Source organism: Papaver somniferum, chromosome 5 (assembly GCF_003573695.1).
Source record: "Papaver somniferum cultivar HN1 chromosome 5, ASM357369v1, whole genome shotgun sequence".
Lineage (NCBI taxonomy): Eukaryota > Viridiplantae > Streptophyta > Magnoliopsida > Ranunculales > Papaveraceae > Papaver > Papaver somniferum.
In genome coordinates, this window is record NC_039362.1 from 30,196,564 (window position 1) to 30,204,727 (window position 8,164).

The window sequence follows — 8,164 nt, forward strand, 5'->3', positions numbered from 1 at the left end:
AAACCAAAGAATAGCTGTGGTCACGGCTGACCATATAATGTATAATGTGGCCATTAACATCAACCGTGAAAAGCAAGCCACCTTAGAAGAATACAAGCTAGAAAAGCAAGAAGTTGCACCATAAAACGAGTTTTTCAAATCCAAGTATCGGAAAGTAGGACTTTTTTTTTTTTGCACAATCCATCCATTGATTGAGAAGGGTTGTGTTTTTCTTCCTCATAATTTGACGCATTTGTTAAATTTGTCGGTTTTGATTGTTGCAATAATACCCTACATTTTTTAGCCGTTTCCTTGTTTTACTTTCACCTGCTCCACCTAATCGGATAAACTTAGGGAAAATGATTTGGTTTGCTTGTAGCTCTTGCATCCGTCAAATCATCTAACACTAGATAGATAGGCGTAAAGATAAGATAGCTAGCCGGAGATTTTTATGGCTTCACAGGTCATACTCCTTGTCTATAAGGCACGGCACGCCTTTTACAAAAGGCTTAGAGTAACTGTAGTGGTGCGATCATAACCAAAGACCAAAGATAAAAAAAAACGACCAAATTTAAGTTTAGTCCGTGGTGTTATATTAGGGTGGAAGAGTAATTTTGGTCGCTAGGAAAAAGTATACACCAGGATCACATTATATGCCCGCCCCATCACCAGGATCACATTATATGCCCGCCCCATCACCAGGATCACATTATATGCCCGCCCCATCACAGGATCACATTATATGCACGCCCCATCAGCCATCAGGCGAACTTTATATGTACGCCTCATGAGGATCACATTATATGCCCGCCCCATCACCAGGATCACATTATATGCACGCCCCATCAGCCATCAGGCGAACTTTATATGTACGCCTCATGAGGATCACATTATATGCCCGCCCCATTACCAGGATCACATTATATGCACGCCTCATCAACAGGATCACATTATATACCCGCCCGGTGACAAACGAGTATTATACGTTCGCTCGACTATATATAGTTTTGGTCTTGGTCCCAGACCAAATATAGTCTGGAATTTAGTTTTGGTCCGGCTTTTAGTCTTTACTCCGTCCCGTTATGTCTCGTCTCTGGACCATAGTTATAGGTTTGATCGTCCACTGTGGACGCTCTTAAAAGTTCTGCATTTCTAAGAAATTTTATTCTCATCCAAATCTCCTCTGACTACCAGCAACAAGAGTACCCTGTTCAATATCCACCCCCTAGTGTGCAGATATTTAACCATCAACCACGTGTTTATGAAGAAACACATGGAAGGCATGTGAATCAAGCCATCAAAACATGATGAGACACGCTTACAACCAAGAAGCATGTCCCATCAGCATCAGATCTTCGTCCAGATAATCCGATGGTAGAAAATTAAGGTGTACCGAAGTATGATGTTAGTGCGGAGCACCAAATAGCTCCCAAAGATCTACTTTCTCTTATCCCAGAAAGAGCCAAGATCAACGGCGAGGAGAAATCTGACTGACACGGATGTGACAGGGGCAGAAGACACTTGTCTGACACGAGCAAACGTCTCAACTGCCCGCATTAATCACTCTGAGCAGTGTACGTGTCAATCAACCCATAGGACGAACGAGAACAACCCTTCGTGATCAAGCATGGAACGCAGGGGGCATTGTAAAGGACGAAGACCTCTGCGTGACGGACACAAATCACAAGAAGATAAGGTTGCAACGGCTTCTCAGAAGTAGGACCCACGTTTCAACCCTATAAATACCCCTCTCCACCAAGAGAAAAGGGGTCGACCAATCCACAATCCTTAGAATAGAAGAGAAGAGAGAGAAATAGGAAGAGTAAGTAAATCCCCTGCTTCCGCAGACTAATGTATATTCAAAATTCATTCGTCTTTGTAAACATTCAATACATAGTGAAACACCAACCCCCGTGGATGTAGGCCTTAGTGCCGAACCACGTAAATATCCATGTTATTTATATTTCAGCACTTTTATATTCATCCCATATCCCTTATGATTCGTATTTATGTTCGTATTGGTAGTCTTACTCTTCATACGATCATTTTCCTGATATTATTCGACTAGGCAGTGATGATCCCGAGGGCTTTGAGTCGATGAACCGATAGTATCATCTATTTTATGCTTGTGCCATTTAATTCAAGAGTTTTTAGTATGTGTGAACATTTTTTGTGAACACGTATTAGCCCTCGTGATTTATGTGTTCACAATCTGGCGCTAGAAACAGGGACTTTGTCCCGGTAAAAGATTTATCTTATCCTGTGATTTCACCTTAAACGCGCATTATGGCTGTGCTCTATTATTTTTAGCAGCACTTATCTGTTTATTAGCCAATTAATACTAAGGCTTCAGCGTGCTTTCAAAACAGTTTTTATTCTGGGTTTACGGTCTTTATCTTCAGGGATACCATTTCAAAGCAGACAAATCCACGGTTATCTATCACAGATTTGCACGTGCGGCGTATTTTAAACTAAGTAAAAGACTTAATAATCAGATTCACGAGTTTTCTCTACGGATCTGCCTTTTCAAAAGATTTCTTTTTTTTTTATCTTCACTGCGGATATAGATCCATGATTGTTTATTAGAGGATTTGTATTGCGAAAACAAGACCGTTGAAATTTTTATGTTTTTTCTTTTATTAAGGCCCTCGGGCAACTCTTTTCTTTCTTAAGGTAAACACTTTTTATTCCATACATTTTTCGGGTACGAATGACACTAACCCGATCCACGTGGATATCTCTGGTTCTCTTTATTTGAAATTCCCCTATGCAGAAAGGACCCAAGATGGAAAAGACACTAGAGGCAGGAAAAACCAAAGCCTTATCAAAGGAAACACCGAGGACTACCCCGGTCATGACCCGAAGTAAGCAGAAAGGAGACAAAGCTAAGACAGCTAATCAGAGGCAGGACGCTGCGGAAATCACCTCACCTCTGAACACTAACTCCATTGCAGCCGTGGCTCTCAAAGCAGCAACGACGAAGAGTAGTGAGACTGCTGCGGCCTTTCAGGCTGCAGAAGCTAACAAAAATTTGGTTACAAACCAAGTCCATCAACAAAGAGAACGGGCGTCAAAATCTATGAAACATCATCCCGCACACCCTCCAGCCTTCGGAATGACGCCAACGAATGGTCAGAATCAAACTATACCAGTGGTTTTAGCACCGCGGGTGGAAACTCTACCGAGGGGACCAAACTTGGAGATACCAACAGTCGAAGATTATCCTCCACCACCCTTAATACACATAGTAGATGAAGGGGGCACCATGGCCGTAGGGGTACACGCAGGAACTCCCAATCAGAGGTCTAACCAGTCCCATCGACTGATGGCAGAGCTCGAAGAATTGAAGAAGAGCCAGCAGGTCTACGCAGATGCCGGAGCTCTGCTGGCCAGAGAGAATCAAGACTTAAAAGATTGGATTGCCCAAAGCACGAAGACCAACGAACAACTAGACGGAGAAAATTCTAAGGTACCGGAGCCTAATCGAGACCGAAAAATCATCCTAGCAAACGCCTCTAGGGGAAGCAGTGCATCTGATCCGGATTATGCCGCCGAAGACTCAGATTATTATGACAGTGAGGACCGAAGAAAGAAACGCTCAACTGAGCACGAGAACGTGGGACATTACCGCGCGATGGAAGAGCTGCGTGATGAGATGATGGCTGAGATCAGGCAGTTAAAAGCCAGACAGGGCGGAGGAAGTCTAGAAGAGGTGATGAAAGAGGCTAACTCCACGCCCCTAACTCATCGCCTGGCAAACACCCCCATTCCGCTGAAGTGCCATGTCCCAACTTTTGAATGCTATGATGGATCCAGTGATCCCGCGGCACATATCCGGTATTATAATCGTATCTTACCCCAATGGAGTCAAAATGACGTCGTCCTCCGTAGGTATTTCCCATCAAGTCTGAAGGGGTCGACTTTGTCTTGGTTTGACAACCTGCCACCTGACTCCATCAATTCATACGATCAACTCGCAGAGAAATTCTTGAGAACCTACATGTACAACAAAGCTGTCAACACCGGAATGGATAAACTCTTTTCACTGGAAATTGGTTACAAGGAGAATACAAGGGGATACACCAACAGATGGCATAAGATCTGCCAAGCTATAGGGATTGTAGATCCCGTAGTAAGCATCAACTGCTACAAATGGGGATTAGACCGAATGAGTCCACTGTTTGTCGAGATCCACGGAAGCGTACCTAAGACAGAAGGAGATCTTCGAATAATTATTGAGAAGTATGCTCGTCTTGAAGAAATCCAGCATGAGAACCCGAGGGCACAAACACAAAGTTATCGCCGTACCAATTCCGCAGAACAAACCAACGGGGCCAAAAAGAATAACTCAGTTTAACGACCGCACGAAGATAGGAAGGAACGAAGAGATGAACGACAAAAAGGCGATGGAAAATTCGAAGATCAGGTTTATACGAAGCTCAATGCTAGCTACGCTCGGATCTTGCGAGAGATCAAAGGAAGGGAAAATTTGGAGTGACCATGGTCTAAGGGAAAACATCCCCCAAGGATCGAGAAGTCAAAAGATTACTGTGAGTATCATTGCTTCAATGGTCACCAGACCGATAAATGCAAAAACCTCAAAATAATGATCCAAAAGTTGATTGATGCTGGCGAACTCAAGCAATACATACAAAAGGAAGTCACCGAGGATAGATCCAAACGAACCAAGCAAGTCCAACTTCCAGAGGGAAACCGCACAATCAACACCATTTCGTGTTCCGAAGCTGTAGGACCCTCACTTACAGCGCAGATAGGAAAGAGGCTAAGAAAGCAATTCGAAGATCACTGCGAGTTATATAAGATTGATGGCGTAGAGGTGGACGAGCACGAAGAGTGGATGGACGCACCTATCATCTTCGATACTGAAGATATCGAAGAAGATATGGAAGACCATAACGATCCCTTGGTCCTCACACTACCAGTGGCCGGATGTAACCTCAAAAAGATCCTCATCGACGGGGGAAGCTCAGTTAACGTTCTATTCTACGACACCTTCAAACGGATGAAGCTCAATGATGAACAGTGATGTCCTCTTATTACACCATCTACGGGTTCAACGGAGCACCCACAAAGCCATTGGGAGACATCGTGTTGCAGGTGAACGCCGGTCCCATGAAGGTAGAAACACGGTTCAGCGTGGTAGACGCCCCATCCCCCTATAACGCCATTATTGGCCGAAAATGGGTACACAAACTCAAGGGAGTGGCAGCAACTTACTACCAATATCTCAGGTTCCCTACACCCGAGGGAGTAATGGAAATCAAGGGAGATCGAGTCTCTGCAAAGGAGTGCCAGGCCACTCAGGATCGTATCAACAACGAACAGGAAGAGCAGCGAAAAACCCGAAGGACCAAAAACAAAGAAGCTGCGAAAGAAAAGGCCATAGACCTGTTCCTCAAGGAAACCGCGGGGAAGGGCTTGACAAAGAATGATAATATTCTTAACACAGAGGCAAGTACTTCAGCAGCCAGCGAAGACAGAACATACCAAATAAATTAAAGAATGTCCCTGTCCTTGGGGACCCAAAGCCGATGTTCACACCAGTGGAGCCCGTAAAAGAAATCAACATAGGAACGGAAGAAAATCCGAAGATGATCAAAATAGGGACCATAATGGACGAAGAAAGAGAAGCTTCCTTAACCAAACTACTTAAAAATACGCGGATGTATTCGCCTGGAAGTTAGGAGACATGCCGGGGATTGATCCAAAATAATCCAACACGAGCTACGCATCAAACCAGGCACGCCACCTTTCAGGCAGAAAATAAGAAAAGTTGCACCGGAGTATCATAAGGCAGTAGAGAAAGAGCTCCGAAATTGCTAGAAGCAGGCTTCATCAAGGAAGTCAAGTACCCAACATGGATCTCGAACATGGTCATCGTTCCTAAGAAAAACGGAGGGGTTAGAATATGCATCGACTTTACTAACCTCAACAAGGCATGTCCAAAAGACAGCTATCCACTACCGAGCATAGATCAACTGGTTGAAGCAGTGGAAGGGTACGAAGAGCTATCATTCATGGATGGATATTCTGGTTACAACCAAGTAGCCCTGGCAGAAGAAGATCAACAACACACACACATTCTACACCCACACCGCACGCCTTTATTGCTACACTAGAATGCCCTTCGGACTTCGAAACGCAGGGGCAACTTACCAAAGAATGGTCGATGCTATCTTCAAGCCATGGATTGGTAGTACCCTGAAGTCTACGTTGACGACATGCTCGTCAAAAGTAGGCTGCGCAAAGATCACCACCAAGACTGAGAGATATTTTTGAAGCAATGAGGAAACATCACATGAAAGTAAATCCAGAAAAGCACCTTCGGTGTCACCTCAGGGAAATTTCTCGGATATCTGGTAACAAAAAGGGGCATTGAGGTAGACCCCGCAAAGATTCAGGCCATAGTGGAAATGCCATCTCCGAAGAATTTGAAAGAAGTGCAAAAGCTCAATGGATCCTTAGCACGCCTTGGGAGATTTATTGCCCGATCCTCGGACAAATGCAAACATTTTTTCAATATTCTCAAAAAAGGGAGTAAGTTTGAATGGACCGCAGAGTGTGAAGAAGCCTTCCAAAAATCAAGGAATACCTGGCTTCAATTCCGATCCTACAAAAACCTGATCCGATGAGGTTTTGGCGCTGTACATAGCAGCGACGAAGACGCAGTTAGCGCAGTGTGGTCAAAACCAATACGAAGATAGAACAACCTATCTATTATGTCAGCAAGACCCTCAATTCTGCGGAAAGGAATTACACGAAGATCGAACAACTCATCCTGGCATTAGTGTGGGCTACTCAAAAGCTGAGAACCTATTTCCTAACTCACTTCATCCGCGTCCCATGCAAAGCACCATTGGAAGCAGTCCTCAAAAGCGCGGGGAAAGTAGGAAGAATAGCCAAGTGGAACACCCACCTGGACCAATTCAACATCATCCATGAAATTCAACACTCCCAAAAATCCCAAGTATTGGCGGATTTCTTAGCAGACCTCCCCCTGGACAACGATGAAGAGATTAGGGGCATACCAGAAGCTGACGAGGAAAACAAGGATCCAGTTGATGTCCTCGAACCCGAGCCAAACGATGGGAAGTCTTCGTCGATGGTTCCAAAAATAAGGAAGGGCGGAATAGGCATTGTCATCACCACCCCAACCGGAGAAAGGATCGTACATGCACTCAGGTTGGAATTCAAAGAGCATACTAACAACATCGTCGAATACGAGGCAGTCGTACATGCCCTCCGCTTGATAATAGAGATGGGGGTAACTGATGTAAGACTGACAAGTGACTCGCAGCTTGTCATACGAAATAGGGTTCGAATACAATGTATACGACGACCCCCTCAGCTTACATGGCCTTGGTCCAAACATTGGCATCACAAATTCCGAACATCAAGTTCAGGCACTTATGCAGGAGAGATCTCAGGCACGCGGATGCCCTAGCATATATATCATCCATGCTGAAGGACAAGAATATCGAAGCTATCAAAATAACAAGGGTATACGAGCCTTCAATTGCATCACAATTCTCCTTTGCTACCAATCAAGATACAGTGGAAGAAAATATCGAAGATCAGGTGGGAGAAGACATCCATAACGATTTCGACGAAGAAGATATCCTGTCAAGAGCAAATCAAGACGAAGATTTCAGCAACGAAGATGATTGGAGAATGGTGATTCATGCGTTTCTCAAGGATGGAACCTTACCCGCGGATCATAAACAAGCCAGGAAAATACTCTCCAAAGTAGGAAGATATGATCTTCGGGATGGGGTCCTGTACAAGAAATCTTTCCTCGGACCGTTACTACGTTGCTTATCCAGGAAAGAGGGGCATCGAATTCTAAACGACATCCATTATGGTGACGCAGGGAATCATAGCGGCATGAGATCAATAGCCGACAAAGCAAAAATGCAAGGATATTACTGGCCCACAATGATACAAGATGCCGCAAGAATGTCCCGACGGTGTGAAAAATGTTAGCGTTTCGCCAAAAAGATACACGCGCCAGCAACAACGCTAAATTCTGTGGATAGTCCGTGGCTATTTACAAAATGGGGCATAGATATCGTTGGGCCTTTCATCGAAGGGTCAGGGGAAAGACGATTTTTGATAGTAGCCACGGACTACTTCAGTAAATGGGTGGAAGCTAAAGCCTTAGCCA